General features: G+C 47.7%; 1 protein-coding gene across 5 annotated transcripts in view; it reads left to right on the top strand.

Moving 5' to 3' along the window:
• The window catches only part of CLGN (calmegin), a 414,476-nt gene that overhangs the window by 302,120 nt on the left and 85,753 nt on the right, over positions 1-26,603 (top strand). The window lies entirely within an intron of this gene.

Raw genomic sequence — 26,603 nt, 5'->3', positions numbered from 1 at the left:
CATATTCTCAACAGGTGGGTGACATCACCAACGGAGCCCCGCAGTGGACAGCCTCGCAAGCAGACTTGCTTGAAGATCTTTTAAGAGCTTACGAGTGCTGCATCATAGAAACATAGAAGATGACGGCAGATAAGGGCCATAGCCCATCAGGTCTGCCACTCTACTGACCCACCCCCAAGTCTACTATCGTAGGAATCCCACTCCTGGTGTCAGGTCCCTTGGTTTAACCCTCTAAGGGATCTCACATGGGCATCCCATTTGCTCTTAAATTCTTACACGCTGTTTGCCTTCCCGCATGAGTTAGGACGTGCGTCTCCTGTGAGGTACCTCAGTTCAACGTTTTCCACGGAGCTAAGAAGTCCTCTTCACTTCAGCTCTGTAGCTCTTCGTTGCCTTCTCGCACCGCAGCTTTGTTATTTTCTACTTAGTCGCTGTGACCGAGCGTCTTCTATCTTTTTCTTAACATTTTTTTAAAAAAAATTTTTCTTGCCCTTTTTTTTTCGGCTAGGCAGCCCTTGGGCCTAGGCCTGGCCCACTGAACCTCATTTTTTCGCCGGTCTCTTTCTTTTCTTTGTCCCGGCCTCTTACCGAGTTCAAAAAGTATAGCCAGTGCGGCAGGTAATTTCAATCACCGACCCTCATCATTGATGTATTGTTTGCCTGGATCCTGAACATTGCCCCAACACTTGTTCGCGCTGTGCTAATCCTTCAACCTAGAGCCCTTCGCAGACGCTGTGCTAAAGATTCTTCAACTATTTGGCACTATGGAGCAGTCTGCTGAGAGGGTCTCGACCTCGGCTTCGGAGACAGCCTCGACTTCCAAGACCTCGACCCTGACACCCCTGGTTGCCTTGACCAAGTCCTCGACCTCGACAACTTCGGCCTCTAAGGCCTCGGCTTCAGTCCCTTCTAAGTCTTCATCTGCGGGTAAATCTCCTGTTTCTCCTTCAGGTACTCTTCCTAAGAAGCCTCCAGGCATCCCAGGCCGTGCCTAAGGTCCTGCCAGCTTCTATGAGACCTCCAGCTAAGCGTGCCTCCAAACATAGGGAATACTCATCCTCGAGGTCGCCCTCTTTGGAGTGCACTGCTGCACCTTCGAGACCTGATCCTTCATTTTGGTGCCTATATTCGAGGACATGTTGTAAGCTATCTGACCACGTCAGATTTCCTCGGTCATGGGCTCAACTTCTCCCGACCTCGACCCTGCTTCCTACGAGCCAGCCTGAGCCTCCTGTTGAAGCACCTCAAGGCAAAGCCTCGCAAGTCTCGTCGTTTATCATCCAGTGACTCTTCGCCTCCTCCTGGGACAGAGTCTCCTAAACCTCGATTGAGGCATCACTCGAGGCATCTTGATTCCAAGCAGAGTCAGGAGTCTTCTTTCAAGCAAAAGGGCTTTCCTCCCAGTGCTGATCTTCTATGCCTCGTTTATCAAAGGCTGTCGAGACTCCTTCAAAAACTAAACATAAGTCTCAGTCTCGCAAAGCTTCTACACCTGCTGCTCGCCTCGAGAGCCCGTCCAGGTCGAAAGACTCCTATATCAAGACCGCCTCCTCCTGCCTTGACTCACTCTAGTTTTTGGACCCCGGGGACTTCAACCATTGAGCCTTCTCAAGTGCAAACTAAACTAAACTAAGCCTTAGGTTTATATACCGCATCTTCTCCACTGAAGTGGAGCTCGACACGGTTTACAGAGTTTAAAAAATATGGGAAGAGAGAAGAGAAAGAGTTTACAAAGCATAAAAAGAGGGGATGTAATCAGGAGAAGAGATTATTATATGCTAGAGAAAAGCCAGGTGGTTTTCAGTTGTTTTCGGAATAGTTGGAGGGAGTCCAGGTTCCGCAGCGGGACAGTGAGGTCGTTCCAGAGGCCGGTGATTTTGGAGAGGAGGGATCTACCCAGTTTACTCTCTGACTCCTCCTATCACAGGTAGCGGAGCTTCCTCAGTGACCATGGTCCTGGACTCTGAGCCTCCTTCTCAGTATTCCAGAGAGGCTTCTCCATCCTATTCTGCGGCTCCTAGGTCTCACTCTTCTTCTCATGAGGAATCGTCTACCTCCAAGTCTACGTCATTTGCGAGATTTGTCTTTGACATGGGGAAAGCTCTTCAGCTGGATCTCTACTCTGACTACGTACACTCCTGAGTACTTTGCCGACATGGAGTTACCTCATCTACCCAAGGAGACATTGAGGCTTCCCATGACTCCTGTCTTAAAACAAACTTTCCTTCAGAAAATGGAAACTCCTTACTCTATTACAGCTATACCTTCTAAACTGGAGTTCAGGTATCGCACTGTCCCTTGTAAGGGGTTTGAGAAATCCCAATTATCTCACCAGTCCTTAGTTGTGGAATCTTCCTTAAAGAAAGCTCAACCATCTAAGCTCTATGCTGTGGTCCCTCCAGGCAGGAAGGGCCGTACCATGGACAAGTTTGGCCGCAGGCTATATCAGAATTCCATGATGGCCAATAGAATTCTCAACTACAATTGCATTTTCACTGCTTATTTTAATCACTTCCTCAAAATAATGCCTAAAGTTTTTCCCGGCTTTTGAGGAGCAGTGTCTTCCTGAGTTCAAACAAATTATTCGTACTCTGTCACAGCTACGACTCTTCATGCTGCAAGCCACGTACGATGCCTTTGAGCTCTCAACCAGAGTTTCTGCCTTTGCGGTGGCTATGTGTCGCCTCGCTAGGCTCCGCATTATGGACATGGACCCTAATTTACAGGATCGTCTAGCCAACTTACCTTGCCAAGGGACTGAACTTTTTGATTATTCCATCGAGGCTGCTACAAAGCATCTCTCTGAACATGAGTGCTCCTTTGCCTCCTTGATTCGGCCGAAGCCTAAGATTCCTCCTGCTCAGCCTTACAAGCCTCCACCACGTCGTTATCCTCAAAAAAACAACGCCAGCTTTCTCCAGGCCTCCGCCTAGACGTCCGCAGCAGCAAAGGCAGCAGAAACCTCAGACTCCTGCTGTGGCTAAACCGTTTCAGTCTTTTTGACATTCTCAGTCTGAGCATACCAATCTCCCTCCATCAGACTTCTTTTCTGCCCATTGGAGGTCGACTTCACCATTTTTATCGTTCTCAACATCCTCAGGGAGGGATACTCACTTCATTTTCTTCAAGTACCTCCAGATCTCCCTCCAAGAGTTTCCTTCCAGTTCGTTGCAGCTTCCCCTTCTTCTTCAGGAAGCTCAGGCTCTTTTTCGCCTTTGAGCGGTCGAGGAAGTTCCTTTGAACCAACGGGACACGAGATTTTACTCCTGTTATTTTCTAGTCCCAAAGAAGACGGGGGATTTGCCACCCATTCTGGACCTCAGAGCCCTCAACAAATTTATAGTCAAAGAAGTTTCGGATGCTTTCTTTACCAACTTTGTATCCCCTGATGGATCAGGGGGATTGGTTATGCTCTCTGGATCTCAGAGGCTTAGTCTCATATCCCAGTCCATGCAGCCTCTCACAGGTGGGGAATCTTCAATACCGAGTTCTTCCTTTCGGACTCACCTCATCCCCCAGAGTTTTCACAAAGTGTCTGGTGGTGGTGGCTGCAGCCGTCTGTACCCAGGGTTTTCAAGTTTTTCCATACCTGGATGACTGGCTCATCAAAGCCCCGTCTCAACAGGGGGTTATTGCAGCGGCCCGACAGACTATTATGTTCCTCCAATGTCTGGGGTTCAAAATCAATTTTCCAAAATCCCAGTTGCACCCCTCTCAAACTCTTCAGTTCATTGGGGCCATTCTGGACACTGTTCGGCTCAGAGCGTTCCTTCCTCAACCACGCCAAGAAGCCCTCATTCGCCTTTGCTAACAAGTGTTTCCTCTCACATCAATTTCAGCGAGACACATGATGATTCTACTCAGTCACATGGCCTCTACAGTTCACGTGACTCCTTTTGCCAGACTTCACCTTCGAATACCTCAGTGTACTCTGGCATCTCAGTGGCAACAAGCCACCAACCCACTATCTCAACACATCACAGTAACTATTTTGTTGAGACAATCTCTCCGCTGGTGGATGCTCTCTTCCAATCTTTCCAGATGTTTGCTTTTCCATGCTCTTCCTCATCAGAAGGTTCTTACAACAGACTCGTCAACCTATGCATGCGGAGCCCTTCTCGACATCTCTGTACTCAATGTCATTGGTCCCCCGCAGACCGTCTCTTGTCACATCAATCTGTTGGAACTCAGAGCGATTTTTAGTGCTCTCAAAGCTTTTCAACATCATCTTCACGACAAAGTAGTTCTTGTCCGGACGGACAACCAAGTCGCCATGTACTATGTTAACAAACAGGGAGGCACGGGATCTCACTCCCTTTGTCAGGAAGCTCTGAAGCTATGGGATTGGGCAATTCATCACAACATCTTTCTCAGAGGTGTCTACATTCAAGGTCAGCACAACTGTCTTGCAGACAAATTGAGTCGTCTTCTGCAACCTCACGAATGGACACTTGACTCCTTACCTCTACGTCAGGTGTTTGCTCAGTGGGGGACTCCTCTTTGCGCCTCCCCTCAACAACAAGCTGCCTCAGTTCTGCTCCAAAATATATTCTCCTCATCGCCTTGAGGCAGATGCGTTCCTTCTGGAATGGACAGACCGATTTCTCTATGCCTTCCCTCCATTCCCTCTGATTCTCAAGACTCTTGTAAAACTCAAGACAGAACATGCCACCATGATTCTGAAAGCTTCTCGGTGGTCCAGACAACCGTGGTACTCCCTTCTACTTCAACTCAGCACCAGGGAGCCTCTGCTTCTACCAGTTTTTTCCCCTCTGCTTACACAGAGTCAGGGGTCTTTACTTCATCCCATCCTGCAGTCTCTACACTTAACAACTTGGTACCTTTCAACCTAACTGCCTCTCTACAGTTTTCTCAGTCTGTACAGGATATTTTAGAGGCTTCTAGAAAGCCGTCCACTAGGCAGTGTTACAATCAGAAATGGACTAGATTTTCTGCTTGGTGTACTACTCGAAACATGGAGCCAATATCTACCTCCTTGTCTTCAGTTTTGGATTATTTACTTCACTTATCACACTCGGGCCTTAAGTCTACATCTATCCGAGTACATCTTAGTGCGATTAATGCTTTCTATCAGCCTCTTGAGGGGAAACCTCTGACTGAACATCCTGTAGTTTCCCGCTTCATGAAAGGACTTTTTAATGTTAACCCACCACTCAAACCACCTCCAGTGGTCTGGGATCTCTCAATGTCATCCTGGCTCAATTGATGAAGCTTCCATTTGAACCAATTGGTACGGCTCATCTCAAGTATCTCACTTGGAAAGTCGTCTTTCTCATTGCTCTCACATCTGCTCGAAGAGTCAGTGAGTTACAAGCCTTGGTTGCAGAACCACCTTTCACAGTTTTCCACCATGACAAGGTGGCACTCATCCAAAATTCTTGCCTAAAGTTGTCACAGAATTTCATATTAATAAATCTATTGTCCTTCCAGTATTTTTTCCAAAGCCTCATTCTCACCCTGAAGAAATTGCGCTTCATACTTTGGACTGTAAACGTGCCTTAGCTTCTACTTGCAACGCACTCACAGAACAGCTCCACAACTTTTCATCTCCGATCCAAATAAGTTGGGACATCCTGTCTAGGAGCAAACCATATCCAACTGGATGGCTGCTTGTATCTTCTTCTGCTATACTCAGGCTGGTCTCCCTCTGCAGGGTCGAGTCACGGGCCACAAAGTTAGAGCAATGGTGGCGTCTGTAGCTTTCCTCAGATCAACTTATATTGAGGGAAATCTGCAAGGCTGCCACTTGGTCCTCGGTTCTTACTTTCACCTCTCATTATTGTCTGGATACTTTCTCCAGAAGGGACGGCCATTTTGGCCAGTCCGTTTTAAAAAATTTGCTTTCTTAATTTGCCAACACTTCCTCCATCCCATTATGCTTAGCTTGGAGGTCACCCACCTGTTGAGAATATGCTGCCTGCTTGTCCTGGGATAAAGCACAGATACTTACCGTAACAGTTGTTACAGCAGGCAGATATTCTCAAAATCCACCCACCTCCCCTGGTTGGCTTCTTAGCTAGTTATCTGAACTGAGGTACCTCACAGGAGGCACACGCCCTAACTCGGGCAGGAAGGCACTCGCGCATGCGCGATGCAGCACTCGTAAGCTCTTAAAAGATCTTCAAGCAAGTCTGCTTACGAGGCTGTCTGCTTCGGGGCTCCGTCGGTGACATCACCCACCTGTTGAGAATATCTGCCTGCTGTCCCTAGATAACAACTGTTACGGTAAGTAACTGCTTTTCAGTACCATGGAGAGCTGTCAGGTACCATCTTCACTGTCCAAGCCAACGACGACAAAGGCATCACCATCGTCTGAAGTACCTGCTTCCATGTCGGTGTCGCAGACCATAGCTCCGTCAGGTAAGCCAGCTAAGAAGTCACCAGCTTCCAAGACGGTGTCTTAGGCCTCTAAGGTATCAAGTCTAGTCGCACTGGCCAAACAGAAACCATTGATGCTGCTCACTTCGACTGTAAGGGGTCCATCTTCTTCCATGTCATCCTCTCTCGAGTGTGGTTTGTATACCATTGATACCGGTATACAAACCACAGGTATCAGTGCAAGCTTTTAAAGAGAAGCTTGATGCTTTATTCAATTGAAATTTGGGGACATGTTCCAACTGGTTACCCCCATGTCGGCTCCTTCGGTACCGGCCCAGCCTAAGTGTCGCTTTATGCAAGATGCAGATATCGCCACTGCTTCATCGGTACCACATCATTCTCGGTACTGATCATCATCGAGTCATGCATCAAGGTATCACTCTTCAAGGCACCGTTCTTCTCCGAGGCATCGCTCTTCAAGGCACCGTTCTCCTTCTCCGAGGCATCAGCCTCAGAAGCGTCATTCTTCTCCAAGGTTGCATTGAAGTAAATCTGCAAATACTCTTCCAAGTCAAGACACATTTCTCCCAAGCGATCAGACAAGCGCAAGAAGTCTCTTGCCTACCGAGCCAAGTGCCAGTACCATTCGCCTTCAGTTCCTGTGGATTTGGACCTTCATCTTGATACCAAGATTTGTAACAGAGTAGATACCGAGTAGGGAGTGGAAAACATGAAAAAGGATCTACAAAAGTTAGAGGAATGGTCTAAAATCTGTCAACTAAAATTCAATGCAGAGTAATGCATTTGGGGATTAATAATCGGAAGGTGCTGTTATATGCTGGGAGGGGAGAGGCTGATATGAACGGATGGGGAGAGGAACCTTTGGAGTGATAGTGTCTGAAGCTCTAAAGGCGAAAAAACAGTGCAACAAGGCGGACTGTTGTGCACAATGCACCACTGGTCTGACCCAGCAGCGGCAATTCTTATGTTCTTAACTAAGGCCAGTACTGGGCAGACTTGCACGGTCTGTGTCTGTATATAGCCTTATGGGGGAGGATGGGCTGGGGATGGCTTCAATGGCTGGGAGGGTGTAGATGGACTGGAGTGAGCTTTGATGGAAACTTCAGTAGTTGGAACCTAAGAACAGTACCAGGCAGAGCTTTATATCCTCGCCCAGAAATAGCCAACAGATTTTTAGATTGAATCAGGTTGGGCAGACTAGATGGACCATTCGGGTCTATCTGCCATCATCTACTATGTTACTGTTATATTCTAGTCTTGATGTCTCTTCTTCTGCTACAGAGGCTTACGATGCTCCTGCAAAGCATTCTCTTCGTGCCACTTCTCACAGAGAGCCATCTCCTTCTGAGCCGTTCTCCTTTACTCGCTTTATCAGACAAATGAGTATAGACATGACTGTTAAGTTGGAAGCAGATTCCAAGTATTCGGAGGAATTTGTAGAGACTATGGACTACAAACATCCTCCTAAGGAGCTTATTAAACTTCCTTTACATGGCATCCTAAAGGAAACACTCTGAAAGAATTGGGAGTCTCCTTATTCAGTACCGGCTAGAGAGCTGCACGGGAATGGGGACGACGGGAATCCCGCGGGACCCGCGGGTTCCCCCTTTGGGTCACGGGGATCCCGTGGGGACGCCCCTAGGGTCGCGGGGATCCCGTGGGGACGCCCCCTAAGGTCGCGGGGATCCCGTGGGGACGCCTCCGAGGGTCGCGGGGGTTCCTGCGGGGCTGGATGTACTCAGTCGCGCAGCTCTTCTCCCTACCTTCTCTGCTTGCAGCACAGAGCCGAACGGAAGTCTTCCCGACGTCAGCGCTGACGTCGGAGGGGAGGGAGGGCTTAAACAAAGCTGGATGTACTCAGTCGCGCGGCTCTTCTCCCTACCTTCTCTGCTTGCAGCACAGAGCCGAACGGAAGTCTTCCTGCGTCAGCGCTGACGTCGGAGGGGAGGGAGGGCTTAAACAAAGCTGGATGTACTCAGTCGCGCGGCTCTTCTCCCTACCTTCTCTGCTTGCAGCACAGAGCCGAACGGAAGTCTTCCCGACGTCAGCGCTGACGTCGGAGGGGAGGGAGGGCTTAAACAAAGCCCTCCCTCCCTCCGACGTCAGCGCTGACGTCGGGAAGACTTCCGTTTGGCTCTGTGCTGCAGGCAGTGCAGGTAAGGAGGAGAGTAGCCTCGCGGTTCGAGTGGCTACCAAGGGAGGGGGCGGTCCGCCCCGCCACACCCCGCCCCGGTTGCAGCACAGCCGGCCAGGTCCCCTTACTTTTGTGGCACTTCCCCGACCGACCGACAACAGCCCCGGTCCGACAATCCTCCCTGCCCTGTAGCCGCGAATCTAAATTATCTTCTTACAGCAGCTGTAATAAGGTAATTTAGATTCGCAGTTAAGGGCAGGGAGGTTTGTCGGACCGGGGCTGTTGTCAGTCGGTCGGGGAAGTGCCACAAAAGTAAGGGGACCTGGCCGGCTGTACTGCACCCGGGGCGGTAGAGAAGGAGTGGGGAGAAGGACGCTGAAAGGCCATGGGGAAGACGGTAGGAGGGGGGGAAGGACTCTGAAAGCACTTGAAGACAGAGGAGGGAGAAGGACGCTGAAAGCACATGGGGAATACAAAGGGGTGGAGAAGGACGCTGAAAGGCCATGGGAAGGGCGGGGGGGGTGAAGGAATCTGAAAGCACTTGTGGAAGACAGAGGGGGGAGAAGGATGCTGAAAGCACATGGGGAAGACAAAGGGGTGGAGAAGGACGCTGAAAGGACATGGGGAAGACAAAGGGGGGGAGAAGGACGCTGAAAGGCCATGGGAAGGGCGGGGGGGGGTGAAGGAATCTGAAAGCACTTGTGGAAGACAGAGGGGGGAGAAGGATGCTGAAAGCACATGGGGAAGACAAAGGGGTGGAGAAGGACGCTGAAAGGACATGGGGAAGACGGGGGGGTGGGTGGAGAAGGACGCTGAAAGGCCATGGGGAAGACAGAGAGGGAGAAGGACGCTGAAAGGACATGGGGAAGCAGAGGGGGGAGAAGGACACTGAAAGCACATGTGGAAGACAGAGGGGGGAGAAGGACGCTGACAGGACATGGGGAAGATGGGGGGGAGAAGGACGCTGAAAGGAAATGGGGAAGAGAGAGTAGGGAGAAGACACTGGCAGGGAAGAAGACAGATGCCAGACTAGGGGGGAGCGGAGAGAAGAAGATGGGTGCCAGACCAATTTGGAAGGGGGAAGAAAGGGAGAGGCACAGTAACAGAGCAAATGGAAGATGCAGAAGGAAGAGAGACAGTGGATGGAAGGAATTAAATGAGAACATGAGGAAAGCAGAAACCAGGCAACAAAGGTAGGAAAAGAATTATATTTCTTTTTTTTTATTTTGCTTCAGGATAAAGTAGTATATTAGTTGTGTTGATAAAAATTTATAAACATTAGAGGCTCTGGTAGAAACCCATTTGCAAAGTATGTATTCTTCCCAATTAATATTTTCAAATTAATACAGTCTTTTTGCTTATTTGTAAATGGGTTTCTACCAGAGCCTTTAATTCAGTAGCATAATTAAATGAAATAACTATTTCTGAAGTTTATATGGACGGGCGGGGACGGAGGGGATTCCTCACGGGGACGGGTGGGGACGGAGGGGATTCCTCGCGGGGACGGGTGGGGACGGAGGGATTCCTCACGGGGACGGGTGGGGACGGAGGGATTCCTCACGGGGACGGGTGGGGACGGGTGGGACTTTGGCGGGGACGGGTGGGGACGGGTGGGATTTCTGTCCCCGCGCAACTCCTAGGAATAATAATAATAACAACAGTTTATATACCGCAGGACTGTGAAGTTCTATGCGGTTTACAAAAATTAAAAGATGGTACAAATAGAATGAACTTAACAGGGTGGAAGTTAGTGATTAACAGCTCAAGGGATCAGTTATAGAGGAGAAAGAGTTGTACGGGTCAGCTGCCTAGATATTTCAGCTGACCCGTACAACTCTTTCTCAATACAAAATCTTTCTCAATACAAAATCATTCCCATTCCTGGTTTTCATAAATCTCAACTTTCATATCAACCTCTTGTGGTTGAATCCACTCAAGAAATCTGCTCCTCTAAAGTCTATGCCACAGTTCCTCCAGAGAGAGGTTGATCTATGGATAGATTTGGTAGATGTCTCTACCAAAATGCCATGCTGGCCAATAGGGTCATTAACTACAATTTCTATTTTACATGTTATCTCAAATATTGGGTAAAACCTTATCTCATCAAAAGTCTGAGTTTCAACATATGTTTCATACTCTCACTCAGCTCAGATAGCATATGGTACATTCTTCATATGATGCTTTTGAGCTGTCTTCTTGAGTTTCTGCAATCTCTATGGCCATGAGAAGGCTGGCATGGCTTAGAATAGCGGACATGGATGTTAATCTCCAGGATTGCTTAGCCAACATTCCTTGTCTTGGAGAGATTAATTTTTTGCGACACTGTTGAGAATGCAACTAAAAAACTCTCAGCACATGAGAAGTCTTTCAATTCTTTACTTTGACCTAAGCCTAAGTCCTCTACTGCTAAACTTTTCAAACCCTCTTCTTATCAAAGGCGTTATACACTAAAACCTCTGCCTCCTTCCAGGCCGCAGCAGAAAAAACACCAACAGCAGCGTCCTCAAAAATCTTAGCCGTCTGCTACTCCCAAGTTAAATCAGCCTTTTTGACAGACTACTCAAGAGCATAATTTCAGTCAACCTAACTCTCCCTCTCCCCATTGGAGGTCATCGTGTCTTGTGGGTTTTCCTGTGGCGTGGGAGGAGGCCTCGATTGCCCCTTTGAGTTTTGATGTTACTTGAGGCCCAGGGGAGATTTGGCTTATTAGATCTCCGAGCTTATAATTTGGCCTGTGATATGCGGCAGGTTAGGGACTAGTGTCTTGAGAGTTCCTCTTTTCTGATTTTTTCTGTGGAGAAGGACTTTTTTGTCCTCTGTTTCTGGGTTGTTTTTGTTACATGCTCCCTCTGCTCTGTTGTCGTATCCTCAGCGGAGTCATGTTCTTTGGTCTTACATGAGGGATTATATAGAAAATGCTTTGTAAACACTTGCATCCCAATTTTTGTATTTCTCCTAAGTTACCTCTCGTGGGGAATCTACATTTTAGTGTGGGGAGTGATAATCAGACCTTCCAGCTTTGGCACACACATGGGATTCGTAGGGTGGGGGATATCCTTACTGAACTTGGGACTCTCCTCTCTGCTGCTGAGCTGGCGTCTCTCTACACGCTCGATCAGGTGGATGCCTACGGGTACCTACAGCTTTGGTATTATATTCTCAGCCTAGATGGGGTCCATTTACATTCTTTGATAGCACAGAGTTTGGGTCAGAGCTTGGCTTTGTGGGATGACCACGCTCCTTGTCTTCGTTTCTTTGTCACTGCTTTGCAGTCACTGCTTTGCAGTCACTGCCCTCTGCTGAGCGGGCTGACTTGCTGGCTGGGGCATGGAGCATTGATTTGAAGTGCTCTGTTATGCCTCAGATACTTTCTCAATGTTTTGTTCTTTTACGTACTGTTTCTCACAGTATGCTCCATAGGGAGCAGGAATATAAGTTCTTGCATAGAGCATTTATTTCCCTGTGGAGAGCACATTGCACTGGCTTTACGCCTGAGAGGAGGGGGAAGAACAGTAAGTCCTTGTACTGATACAGGTGAAGCGAAAAAAGCCCTTTAGATAGAACTAAAGGTGAAGAAAATGGAAGAACTACCCTGACCCAACCTCTGCTATAAGTGAACCATTGTATTAAAGGCCTAAAAATGATTCACAAAACATTCTGACTATAATGATCAGCTGTTATACAGTATTTGGAAAATAACCTGCTGAGATAAGCGAAACTCATGATAAGCAGAGCAAGCGAAACTCGCCCCTTTACATGACAAGCAAGCACCACATCTGCTATGATATCATAAAAGGATTAAGACACATCCTGATCAGCATCCTGATCAAGAATAGAATATAAAAGTACATTATTTTGCAAGAATATCATGTGACAAACAGGCTTTTACTGGCTGATGGCTTGAAATTGCTGACAGTGATAATTAAAACGGCATATACGGAAAAAGATAGATTTTCTGGTAAACAGGACGCACGTATAACATGACACAAATATTATAAACCAATTAGTGAATTAACAAGTGTAATGATGTGAAAGAAATAACCAATAAAAACTAATCATGTGGTATAGACCAACGTGGTGTTGGCCATCTAGAAATGTATAAAAGACAGCCTTTTAGAGGCCATATTTAGAACAGATTGGATCACAGGCCTGTGATCATACACTCTGTTACTTCATATGCTGAAAGATTTATTCTTGTAAGCTGTTATTGATTAATAAATATACTTATTGTTTTAATAAATATACTTATTGTTTAAGAACAGTATATAGAGTGTGAGGTCTCTCATTGCGTGGCCCCTAACAGCAGGGCCTCATCACGCCACATGCACACTGCCCTAAGTGCCCTCTGAGCCATGCTACCCTAGGCCACATGTTTTGGGTGTGTCCATTGGTGCAGGTTTTTTGGGCACAAGTGTGGGCTTTTCTGTCTTCCCTGTGTCCTTCGTTGTCTGTTTGTACCCCGACTCTTGCTCTTTTTTTATGATGGAGGTGATCTTAGTTCCTGCTCTACTGGGCATAGGTTGCTGGTTTACAAGGCTCTCCTTTTGGCCAAGAAAGTCATTTTGGTTTCTTGGAGGGCACCTACTGCTCCTTCCTTCTCCCAGTGGAAGTTGTTCCTTTATGACTTGGCCCTCTTGGAATGCCGAGCAGCAGGGGTGCAGGTGGAGAGCCTTTGGACCAAATTTCAGGATATCTGGGAAGTGTACTGGCTGTCTCTGGCGAGGAGTCTTCTGTTAAATTCTTGAGTTCTTGGGACACTGAAGTGGATTGGGCACTGGGTTTTCTGTACATACCCACCTATTGCAGGGGTTTTCTTCCTTCTGTACTTTCTGCTTTTCTTTTCTCTCCTCTGCATCTTTCAGGGGGCTCTGCATACTACTGCCTGTTTACTTTTTCCCTTTTGGAGAGCAATCATATCTTGTCTTCTGTGCTTTCTTAGTTCTTCTGGCTACCACACAGGTTTGGGTAGGGGGGGGTTGGATTCCTGGGTTTTACACTTCTCTTTTGTTGTATGGTTGATCTGTTTCTCTTTGGGGATAGGTTTGTTGGGGGTTATAAACTATTGTATTAGGTATACACTGACTTCTTGTACTCTGTATTTTGCTGTATTTTTGATTTGTCTTAATCGCTTGCCTTGGATGGGTGGGTGTCCTTGTTCTGATGGAATGTTCTTGTTTTTTCTTGTTTGTTTGCTATTGGTTTTGCCTAATAAAGAAATATTATACTAAAAAAAAATATTTCTATAGTGCTACCAGATGCACACAGCACTGTACAGAGTCACAAAGAGTAAGAAAACAGTCCCTGCTCGAAATAACTTGCAATCTAAACAGGCAAGACAGACAAACAGGATGTCATGGATACAGTTAAGAGGAAATGGTTAATCAGCTGGCTGGGTTGGAGGGCAGAGGAGTAGGGTTAAGGATTGAAAGCTATATCAAAAAGGTGCTTTTCAGGCTGCTTTTAAACAAGGCATAGGGGGCAGCTAGATGAAAGGCACTAAGGACTGGATTCACTAACCTGCCCTATCGGGTCCCGATCCCGGCAGGTCCGACTGATTCAGTAAACTTAAACATGCAGATGAGGGCGATTGGAGGAACGCCCTCATCTGCCTGCACGGCACACGCATGCGCAGACCATAGGAGCAGCGATCATTTTTTTTCTTTTTTTAACTTTTGACTTCGGGGAAATGCCGCCACCTTCACTGACCCCAACCCGCTTGCCTCCTAAAAGCTGGTCCCGCTTTTGCCAGCTGCCACCCTCACAAAAAGATAAATGGAGCCCATGGTTTTAACCTGCTTTAAACCCGTGGGTTAAAACCACGATCTCACTAGGCGGGGAAGGGCAGGAGAACGGCTATACAGGGGAAGATAGAGGCAGAGCAGGGCAGCATGAGGGCGAGCAGCAGAGATAGCAGGGCAGCATTCGTGGCGAGCAGGCAGGAGAGATTGCAGGGCAGAGAGCAAGGCTTCCAATCTGAAAGATATTTTCGACTGGTCCCCAGCAGTTGCTTCTTCAGGTGATCGGCCAGCCCATTTGGATTGGAAAATTGGTGTAGTGAATCGGGTCGCTGTCCAATTTGCATGTGTTTCACCTCATTTGCATGCAAGGATTCCAAGCGGATCGCAGGATAGATAAGTGAATCAGGCCAGAGGGAAATTTGATAGTTAAGTATAGAAACATAGAATAAGACGGCAGAAAAGGGCCATCGGCCCAACAAGTCTGCCCACTCTAAGAACCCTCCTCCCTAAGCACTTCCTCGAAGTGAACCCACATGCTTATTCCATTTTTTCTTAAAATCGAGCACATTGCTGGCCTCAATTACCTGAAGTGGAAGATTATTCCAACGATCAACCACCCTTTCGGTAAAGAAATACTTCCTAGTATCACCATGAAATCTCCCACCCTTGACTTTTAACGGATGCCCTCTTGTTGCCGTAGGTCCTGTAAGGAAAAAGATGTCGTCTTCTACCTCAGTACAGCCAGTAACATATTTGAACGTCTCAATCATGTCTCCCCTCTCTCTGCGTTCCTCGAGAGAGTATAGCTGCAACTTACCTAGACGTTCTTTATATGGGAGATCCTTGAGGCCTGAGACCATCCTAGTGGCCATTCGCTGAACCGACTCCATTCTCAGCATATCCTTTTGATAATGTGGCCTCCAAAACTGAACACAATATTCCAGATGAGGTCTCACCATGGACCTGTACAATAGCATTATAACTTCGGGCTTCCGGCTAACAAATCTTCTACGGATGCAACCCAGCATTTGTCTAGCCTTGGATTATGCTTTCTCTACTTGATTGGCAGTCTTCATATCTTCATTGATGATTACTCCTAGGTTCCGTTCTGCGACAGTTCTTGCTAAGGTCTCACCATTCAGGGTGTAAGTTCTGCGTGGATTTCCACTGCCAAGGTGCATAACCTTACACTTTTTGGCATTAAAACTCAGTTGCCAAGTTGCGGACCATTGTGCCCACTATGTTGCACAGTTTAGCGTCATCGGCAAATAATGCAATTTTACCTCGAAGTCCCTGAGGCAGGTCCCGTACAAAGATGTTAAATAGGATTGGACCGAAGACTGAGCCCTGCGGCACTCCACTGATCACTTCCGATGTTTCAGAGGGAGTACCATTGACCACCACCCTCTGGAGTCTGCCACTGAGCCAGTCTTTAACCCATGCAGTCAATGTTTCTCCTAGTCCCAATGAATTCATCTTGTTCAATAACCTGCAGTATGGGACACTATCAAAAGCCTTACTGAAGTCCAAATACACGACATCCAGGGACTCTCCCATATCTAGCTTTTTTGTTACCAAATCAAAGAAGCTGATTAGATTGGATTGGCAGGACCTTCCCTTTGTAAATCCATGCTGGAGGGGATCCCTCAGCCTCTCGTCGCTCAGGATCGTATCTAATTTGTGATTAATCACCGTTTCCATAAGTTTACACACTAATGATGTGAGACTTACCAGTCTGTAATTTGCAGTCTCCGACTTGCATCCCTTTTTGTGAAGTGGAATGACATTAGCTGTTTTCCAGTCCAATGGGACTCTTCCCGTGCTTAGGGAAAGATTGAAGAGCGCAGCTAACGGCTCCGCCTGGACATCTCTCAATTCCCTAAGCACTCTGGGGTGCAGTTTATCCAGTCCCATGGCTTTGTTCACTTTGAGCTTTGATAGTTCTTGGTAGACGCTGCCGGCGGTAAATTCAAAGTTCAGGAACAGGTCTTCTGAGCTCTCCCTTGTCTGCAGCTGTGGACCGGATCCAAGCACCTCACAGGTAAAGACTGAGCAGAAGTATTTATTGAGTAGTTCAGCTTTATTGGAGTCCGATTCTACATAGTTACCGTCGGGTTTCCTTAGGCGCACTATCCCGTCTGTGTTCCTTTTTCTGTCACTAACATACCTGAAAAAGGATTTATCCCCTTTTTTAATATTCTTAGCTAGATTTTCTTCCATCCGGAGTTTGGCATTTTTGACTGCTGTTTTAACATTTCTGGATTTCACCAGATAGGCTTCTTTAGCTTCCAGTCGTTGTGATTGTTTGTAGGCTACAAATGCTCTCTTCTTCTGTTTTACGAGTTCCGAGATCTCCGCAGAGAACTATTGGGGTTTATTATTTCTCCGTCGTTTGCTCACTGTCTTAATATAGAGGTTGGTTGCTTCCTGTAGGGTAGATTTCAGAGCTGACCACAGTACCTTCACACTATCTGTTGTGTCCTGTTTTTGCAGTGCCTCATAGACAAAATCTCCCATGCTCTTGAAGTTAGTGCCCTTAAAGTTAAGGACCTTTGTGGAAGTGCTTGACTTAGTGAAACCCTTCCTGAGATGAAACCACACCATGTTGTGGTCACTGGATGCCAACGCATCACCCACCGAAACTTCTGTGACACTGTCTCCGTTGGTGAGCACCAGGTCCAGTATCACCTGATCTATAGTAGGCTCCAATATCATCTGTTTGAGTCGTGCTCCCCTTATGGAAGTTAGTAGCCTTCTGCAGCCGCTGGTTGTAGCGGAAAGTTTGTTCCAGTCAACATCAGGTATATTGAAGTCTCCCAACAGTACAGTGTCTCCACGCAGAGTGATGGTCTCGATGTCTTCGATCAATTTTTTGTCTATGTCATCCTGTTGTCTTGAGGTCTATATACCACACCAAGATACAGGCATTTGTCATTTCCCCTGGCCAGGTTCACCCAGAGGGATTCCCCGGTATAGTTGATCCCTGTGAGTTTGGTAACTGATGTCCTCTTGGATGTATAGTGCTACCCCTCCTCCAGTTTTGCCTTCTCTGTCTCGACAGAGCAAGTTATATCCTGGTATAGCCATATCCCACCCATGGGAATCTGTGAACCGGGTTTCAGATATTGCCACTATATCTAGGTCGGCATTCCTCATTTCCATTTCTAATTCCAGGATTTTATTGCCTAAACTGTGGGCATTGACGTACATAGCCCTCCATACACTGAGTTTGCCCGGTCTCCATGGGGATTTTCCCGTTTGAGTTAGTTTGCCCTCTACAGTTTTGTCTGCAATGTGAGTACTTGCCTCCGATTCAGAAATGGGGTGGCTACTGTGGCGTTGCCGGTGCCCGTGATTATGCTTGGCTCCGGTCAGCGCTCAGAACAGCCTGCGTCCTACGTGCTTCCAGAGAAAGCTGGAAGCCCTGCTGGTTCCTCAGTTCAATAAAGAAGCAAAACAAATCCAGAACAGTCAATTTCAAGTGAAAATAAAGCTCCACTTTATTGTGGTTATCAATCCTGAACAGGGTTCAGTCCATTCTCTCCATAAACATAAGAAAACAGTAAAAAGTAAAATTGAGTTGCAAACATAAACAACTCACACCTTTCTTGCCGGTGTCTCAGGTAAGTAACCGAGTGCAGTCTTAATCGTTCTGCCTTTGCCAAACAGGCAGCAACAAATTGTCACACTTCCTTTATAAATAAAGCCAGTGCTGTGTCCAAGCCTAGATTGAAGCTGGCTTGGTCCCAACCAACTTAACAGTAGTTGGTGGGGGAGGGGAGTAGCCGAATCCACTAATTATACTCTGTAAGAAACAGAATGCCACAAATGGCCCCACAATCCCAACCAAGGATCTTAAGTGGATTCTCCCCCAAACTACCTCCCAGGTACACAATCACAATTGTAGCTTTTCTTGCTTTCAAAAACAAAAACATAAATTAAACAGTCCAGCACAATTAAACCTAACAAAAGGGTTTCCAGCTCCAGGCACCTTTCAAGGAGCTCAGCACTGCTCCCTTACTGCTCACAGGTGCAAACAGGTTCCCCAGAGAGAAGCCAAAAGTTTGCTAGCATGAGCATACAAAAAAGGAAAAGAAAACCAGCAAAGGTACTTAGCTCTCTTCCATAGGGCAAGCCTTAGTATTCATGGCAGTTTCTAGACAGTCCATGGGTTCTGGTTCAGCTAGCTGGTTGGCCTCAGGGACAGGGGCTGGATCCACCATCTCAACGTCCTGATAGTGATGAGGTTCAGGAGAGCAATCCTGAAAGCCTCCTTCCTGGGCTGGCCCCGGTAACGGAAATCCTTGCAGAACTTACACCCTGAATGGAGAAACTTTAACCAGGACTACGGCAGAACGAGACTTAGGAGTAATCATCAGTGCTGACATGAAAGCAGCCACTCAAGTGGAGAAGGCTTCATCTAAAGCACGGCAGATGATAGGTTGTATCAAGAGAAGCTTCGTCAACAGGAAACCTGAAGTCATGATGCCATTGTACAGATCCATGGTGAGACCTCATCTGGAGTACTGTGTGCAATTCTGGAGGCCACATTACCGTAAGGATGTGCTCAGAATTGAGTCGGTTCAGCGGATGGCCACCAGGATGGTCTCGGGGCTAAAGGGTCTCCCGTACGAGGAAAGACTGAGCAAATTGCAGCTCTACACTCTTGAAGAGCGTAGGGAGAGGGGAGACATGATTGAGACATTTAAGTACATCACGGGACGGGTCGAGGTGGAAGAGGATATCTTTCTTCTCAGGGGACCCTCGACCACAAGAGGACATCCGCTCAAACTCAGGGGAGGGAAGTTTCGTGGAGACGCAAGGAAGTACTTCTTCACGGAGAGAGTGATCGAGCATTGGAACAAGCTTCCAGTGCAGGTGGTCGAGGCACGCAGCATCCCAGACTTCAAGAACAAATGGGATACCCATGTGGGATCCCTACGGGGTCATGCCAAGGGATAGGGTCACTAGGACTTGAATGAGCGGGTCAGTAGAGTGACAGTATAATTACAATTATACTTAAGGGGTCAGAAGACTTAAGAGGGTGGGTAAATAGTGTGGGCAGACTTGATGGGCTATATGGCCCTTATCTGCCGTCATCTTTCTATGTTTCTATGTTTCTAACTGCTTCCTCCTCAGTGTAGCCTCAAGAGCATTGAGGCGGCCACGACCTGTTCTAAGAGGGGGAGGGGCAGCCTGCAGCTTCTGCCTATGTTTCCCAGTGATCCTCATTAAACTCTGCAGCTGGGAGTTAGCTAAGGGAGTAGACTGATTCTGAGGCTGTTCCTGGCTGTTACCCTCATAGTCCTCACCTCCCCAGGATTCTGTGAGCTGGGCTTTGAATGGGAATTCAGAATTTTCCCTACCACTGGTGTCTAGCCTGTCACAATGGTCAGCCCTCTTTAAAGTCAGCCTAGGGTTAGGCAAAGCCTTTTCTGCCACAAGCCGAGCCTTAGGGCTAGGGTTGTGACATACCCCCACCCTTAAAGGCTGCCCGTCCCTAACTTCCAGGGACATTTCACTATCCTCCTGAATTCTGGATAAGGTATCCACATTGGTACTGAGCTTGCCTGGGCGATGCAATACCCTGAATCGGAATGTCTGCAGGGCCAAGTACCATCGCGTTAACCTGGCATTGTTGTTTCTCATGGTATTCAGCCATTTAAGTGCCGCGTGGTCGGTCACTAAGGTAAATTCACGCTCCTGCAGGTAGTGCTCAAGGGTTTGCATCGCCCATTTGGCCGCTAAGCACTCCAGTTCCACCGTAGCATAGTTCCTCTCATTAGGATGCAGTTTGCGGCTAAGGAACATAACTGGGTGCTCAACTCCTTGAACTTCCTGACTCAGTATTGCTCCCAGCCCTGTTCCTGACGCATCTGTTTGCAGAACTAATGGTTTTTCAAAATCAATCGCTATCAGGACTGGGTTAGTACACAAAGCTTCCTTCAGGTCTTCTACAGCCTGTTTTCCCTTATCCTCCCAACGTAAGCTGTCGGGCCTATTCTTTTTTAGCATGTCAGTAAGGACCCCGGCCCTCGTAGAAAACGCCGGAATGAACCGTCGATAATACCCAAGGAGTCCTAAAAACCCTCTCAATTGCTTCTTCGAGTTGGGTAGGGGATATTCCTTTATACAGCGCACCTTATCAACTAGGGGTCTGACTTGTCCTCTGCCTACCACATACCCCAGGTATTTCACTTGCCTCTGTCCTAAATAGCACTTCTTTGGGTTGATGGTAAACCCAGCTTTTCTAAGCGACTCTAGCACGGCCCTCACATGCTTCAGGTGCTGTGCCCAATCAGTGGAGAAAATCACAATGTCATCCAGGTAGGCCTCCGCATAACTATGATGCCCCCTTAGGACTTCGGTGATTCCTCTTTGACAAATCGCAGCAGCACCATGAAGTCCGAAGGGCATGCGTTTGAACTGATAGAGTCCATGGGGCGTGCTAAAGGCTGTCTTTGGCCTGGCGGACAGAGACAGAGGAATTTGCCAATACCCTTTTGTTAGGTCTAATGTAGAGAGGAATTGGGCTTGCCCCAATCGGTCCAGAAGGTCGTCCACCCGAGGCATGGGGAAGGCGTCAAATTGAGAGACCTCGTTAAGCTGACGGAAATCGATACAGAATCTGGGGGTACCATCAGCCTTTGGTACAATGACAATGGGGCTGCTCCAGGGGCTTTGTGATGGTTCAATAACCCCTAGCGCCAGCATTTCATCCACCAGACTCTGTACCAATTTCTTTTTCCCTTCAGTCAGTCTATAAGGTTTCACCCTAACTACTTTCCCCGGGGTGGTGACTATCTCGTGGGTAACCACTTCAGTACGCCCCGGTATCGGAGAAAATACATCTTCAAAGCCCTGCACTAGGGACTCCAACTGCCTTGCTTGTTCGTTGGATAATTCAGTCCCTATGTTGACTCCCTCTACTTGGACCATATCTGCAATCTGTGGATCCAGATCGTCGTCAGGTTTCTGTTCAGCCATTAGGGCCAAGGTTTCCCTATCCTGCCATGGTTTCAACAGGTTGACGTGATATGTTTGAATCCGGTTTTTCTCATCTTTAACTTTATAGTCTACCTGATTCACTTTTTGTACGATTGTGGCGGGCCCCTTCCACTCCGCTAGGAATTTATGTGGGTCCGAGGGTACTAATATGAGCACCCTATCCCCCACCTTTAAGTGGCGCTCTTTGGTCTTCCTGTCATAATAACATTTCTATTTTTCCTGACTCCACTCCAAATTCTGCTTCCCTAACTGGGCCACTTGATCTAATCTTTTCCTTAACTGGGCCAAATATGAAATTACATTGGTCTCTTCCCCCTCTTGAGACCCCCAGTGTTCCTTGATGATGTCCAGTATTCCCCGGGGGACCCTACCGAACAGCATCTCAAAGGGACTCACCCCTAAAGAGTCCTGGACCTTTTCCCGTGCTGCAAACAACACTAACGGAATAAACAAGTCCCATTCCTTCTTTTCTTGAATCCCGACCTTCTTCAGCATTTGTTTCAACGTTTGATTGAAACGTTCAACCATCCCATTAGCCTGGGGGTGGTATGCTGAAGTTTTTAAGTGTCGGATTCCAAATCCCTGCCAGAACTTCTCCATTTCTCTCGACATAAAATTGCTTCCCTGATCTGTCAGGACCTCCCGTGGGAAACCCACCATACAGAAGAGCCCCATTAATTCTTTCATAAGGGCCGACGAAGTGGTTTTCCGCAATGGGAAGGTCCAAGGGTATCTGGTGGCCACATCCATAATTACCAGAATGAAGCTATACCCCCGGGGGGTCTTCTCCAACGGGCCCACTATATCCATGGCTAACCGTGCCAATGGCTCTCCCACCTTAGGGATGGGTATAAGCGGGGCTCTGACTGGCCTACTTAACGAGAGCTTCTGGCAAGTAGGACAGGACTTGCAGAAATCCGCAACATCCTGAGTGACTCCTGGCCAAAAGAATCTCCGAGATATTTGAATCTCCGTCGCCTCAGTCCCTTTATGCCCTGAAAGAGGGTGATCATGCGCTGTCTGCAAGACTATCCTTCTAAAGCCCCGGGGAATTACCAGTTGTTCTTTGTTATCATAAGTGTCTTTACCCAAAGTACACCTATATAATAACCCCTGCTTTACTTTAAAGTAAACTGGGGTATTAGGGGGTAGTGAAGCTTGTCTCCAGGGTTCTAGCAGGGACGCATCTGTTCTCTGTTCTGCCGGGAAGGTGGGAAATATCTTTACCACCTCTTTGGGAAGCCAGGGAATTTCCTTAGCCGAGCTAACCTGCCTCAGAGCTTGACTTCGTTGTTGCTTCTGCCTACGATTCTTTGCTCTAGAATGTCGGCTCGGCCCCTGGGGACGTTCACCTATCACCTCTCCCGTAAAGGGAAATATCTTCCCCAGTTCCTCCTCCCCAGGCAGAGCGGGAGGACCCTGAGAACGAGTGCCTACCAGTCCCTGCTTAGGCTTGAGACACCCCTCCAATCCTTTCCAGTCCCGGCCCAGTATAAGATCATAGGGAGCTCCGGGTACTATTGCTACCTTAACCTTATACACCCTATCCCCACTCAAAATAGTCATGGGGTGGAGAGGATACCTTACCCTGTCCCCGTGTACACACTTAATCATGACCGATTCCCCTTTTCCACGTACAACCTCCGTAGGGAACAATCTTTTAAAACACGGTGTGGACATCATGGACTGGTCTGCCCCCGTGTCCACCAGGGCAGACACCTCCCTTCCTGCAACCGAGACTAAAGCAAGATATGCTTCAGGAATTGGGGTGTGTGTGCCTTGGGTGACCATCAAGTCCTTTTTGTCTCTGTAAAACCTCTGGGTATGTCCTGATTTCCCACATCGATAACAACGGGGCACCGCTTTACGCAAGGGCTCCTTAGGTTTGGGATACGCAGTGGTTTTGAGAGGTTGAACTTGACTTCTCACTGCCTTCCCCTTCTCCAAGCTTGGTGAGGAGGCTGGCCGCTCTTCATCATTAGCGCCCTGGGCATCCAAATACGCCTCAGCCACCTCAATAGCCTGGTGAAGGTTCTTGCACCCCTGTCTCCGAATCCAGCCCCGCAGGTTTTTTGGGACCGATTCTAAGAATTGTTCCTTAATCATCTCCAGGAACAAAGCTCTGGGGTCTCCTAAATAAGTGTGCAGCCATCTCTCAGCCAACTTTGTTAACTTCTGCACTAGAGCTTTGGGTCTTTCCTTATCTTGCATTATAGTCGCCCTAAATCTCTGCCTATAATGCTCAGGAGTAAACCCTAATTACTCCAGGATGTGACTCTTAACAGCCTGGTAATTGTTGGCTAACTCGGGGTTTAAGGTCTGAAAGGCTGCTAGGGTTTCTCCAGCCAAACAAGGTAGAAGCCTAACAGCCCACTGTCCCTGCGGCCAACCAGCTGCAGTAGCTACCCTCTCAAAGGCAGATAAAAACTCATCCGGAGCATCTGCCGGTGTGATCTTACATAAGTTTAACATTGAGAGCGGGTTAGCTGCTCCTACTGTTTGCTGAGTAAAGCTCAGTCCCGGCTCACTGCCTGTGGCTGGCGTGGGTCTCTGTAAAAGTTGAGACAGTACCTTAGTCTGTTCTCCCATCGCCAATACCATCTCATCGTGCTGTCTCCTTGACAGCTCCTGCGACCGGTACCATAACTCCTGGTTGGTCTTTAGTACTGCTTGCAGGTCTTCACTTTGCTTCTGTCGTTCGCCAGCCAAGAAAGCCATCAGCTGCTGCTGATCCATCTTGCTTCCGGACCTGGAACAGAAACGAGCGAAAAAACAAACCAAGTGCGGTACTTCAAACTAGCACCACTATTTCCCTCACCAACCCCCTTAGCTGAGGTACTCTTACCAGAGAGATTGGTGAGTCTGCGCCTTGGTTATTAGGCCTCCTTGGCCTCCAGTCGCTTGTCTGCGTTTCTGTCCTCTCAAACACTGGGTCTGGTCCTTCTCGGCCACCCTCTGACACAGGTCCACCGCAGGTACGGCCAGGCTTCTCCGACTTAGTGCTTCACACTGCTTCTGTTCAGCCACCAGGATATCCTCCTCAGAAGCCTTCACTCCCACCGGTAACACGGACCGAAGAATCTGGAACCAGCTACTCCAGGACAGGAACAAACAAACAAACAAACTAAAACAATAAACCAAAAAAAAAAAACATTCAAAAAGTCCAACTTTTTTTTTTTTTTTCAAAAGTTCCTACAAATGTCCAGCAGGAGGCGCTATATCCCACTCCTGATACCACTTGTGGCGTTGCCGGTGCCCGTGATTATGCTTGGCTCCGGTCAGCGCTCAGAACAGCCTGCGTCCTACGTGCTTCCAGAGAAAGCTGGAAGTCCTGCTGGTTCCTCAGTTCAATAAAGAAGCAAAACAAATCCAGAACAGTCAATTTCAAGTGAAAATAAAGCTCCACTTTATTGTGGTTATCAATCCTGAACAGGGTTCAGTCCATTCTCTCCATAAACATAAGAAAACAGTAAAAAGTAAAATTGAGTTGCAAACATAAACAACTCACACCTTTCTTGCCGGTGTCTCAGGTAAGTAACCGAGTGCAGTCTTAATCGTTCTGCCTTTGCCAAACAGGCAGCAACAAATTGTCACACTTCCTTTATAAATAAAGCCAGTGCTGTGTCCAAGCCTAGATTGAAGCTGGCTTGGTCCCAACCAACTTAACAGTAGTTGGTGGGGGAGGGGAGTAGCCGAATCCACTAATTATACTCTGTAAGAAACAGAATGCCACAAATGGCCCCACAATCCCAACCAAGGATCTTAAGTGGATTCTCCCCCAAACTACCTCCCAGGTACACAATCACAATTGTAGCTTTTCTTGCTTTCAAAAACAAAAACATAAATTAAACAGTCTAGCACAATTAAACCTAACAAAAGGGTTTCCAGCTCCAGGCACCTTTCAAGGAGCTCAGCACTGCTCCCTTACTGCTCACAGGTGCAAACAGGTTCCCCAGAGAGAAGCCAAAAGTTTGCTAGCATGAGCATACAAAAAAGGAAAAGAAAACCAGCAAAGGTACTTAGCTCTCTTCCATAGGGCAAGCCTTAGTATTCATGGCAGTTTCTAGACAGTCCATGGGTTCTGGTTCAGCTAGCTGGTTGGCCACCATCTCAACGTCCTAATAGTGGTGAGGCTCAGGAGAGCAATCCTGAAAGCCTCCTTCCTGGGCTGGCCCAGGGTAGACTAACTGCTTCCTCCTCAGTGTAGCCTCAAGAGCATTGAGGCGGCCACTCCCTGTTCTAAGAGGGGGAGGGGCAGCCTGCAGCTTCTGCCTATGTTTCCCAGTGATCCTCATTAAACTCTGCAGCTGGGAGTTAGCTAAGGGAGTAGACTGATTCTGAGGCTGTTCCTGGCTGTTACCCTCATAGTCCTCACCTCCCCAGGGTTCTGTGAGCTGGGCTTTGAATGGGAATTCAGAATTTTCCCTACCACTGGTGTCTAGCCTGTCACAATGGTCAGCCCTCTTTAAAGTCAGCCTAGGGTTAGGCAAAGCCTTTTCTGCCACAAGCCGAGCCTTAGGGCTAGGGTTGTGACACTACTCACCCCCAAAATCAATAATAAATATGTAGGATCTAGAGAGAAATAATTTTGTAACTAAAACTAATACCTCTCTGTGCACACTTTATAACTTATACTATAGACCAGTGTTCAATGTTCTACACACTAGCCCAATCCCAACTTAAATGTGATACAGTTCTTATGCTAAGAGGAGGGGCCTCAGATCCCCGTGTGCTGCCAGCAGTCTGCTTATCAGCCACACTAGAAAGGGAAACTACCTTATCGGCCTCCCTCTCCCTCCTGCCTGGTGATATATAACAATGAATGTTCAGATAAAAAGATAGAAGAACTTAGCTCAGGCAGGGTTTCATTCAAAAAATCTTCAGGTCTCAACGTTAACGTTTCGCTACAACGGCTGCGTCAGGGCGGTGGACTCTCGGCTGAATTCACTAGCTCACAAAGGCAAATGTCAGTTCCATGTAGCAGGAAGTCCCCAATGACTACCACGCTGCGCTTCTTCGGGGGTAGCTGATCCTTGGGGGTAGCTGATCCTCCTGCTGGGAATCCTCCTGGAAGTCGTTGGCAGGTCCAACCTGTAAAAGCTGGAAACCTGTTCTTCAAGGTGATCTGTGGGTTTGATGTAAAGCTGTTCTGATTGCGTGAATAAGAGGAAAGCTTTCTGTGATTGCGTGAATAAGAGGAAGGCTTTCAGCATCTCTAGCCTCTTCTTTCACCCCAATTGGTTCTTCTAAGGCTGCAGGTCTGGTCTGTCTGAGTGTCTCGAAGATGGTCTTGTTTCCTTGCGCCTGCTCGGAGACTTGGGACAACTCCTTGAGGACTCCATCGATGAAGGCCTCATCTTCCC

The sequence above is a fragment of the Geotrypetes seraphini genome, chromosome 1 (genome assembly GCF_902459505.1).
Source record: "Geotrypetes seraphini chromosome 1, aGeoSer1.1, whole genome shotgun sequence".
Lineage (NCBI taxonomy): Eukaryota > Metazoa > Chordata > Amphibia > Gymnophiona > Dermophiidae > Geotrypetes > Geotrypetes seraphini.
This window is presented reverse-complemented; position numbering and strand designations above follow the sequence as displayed.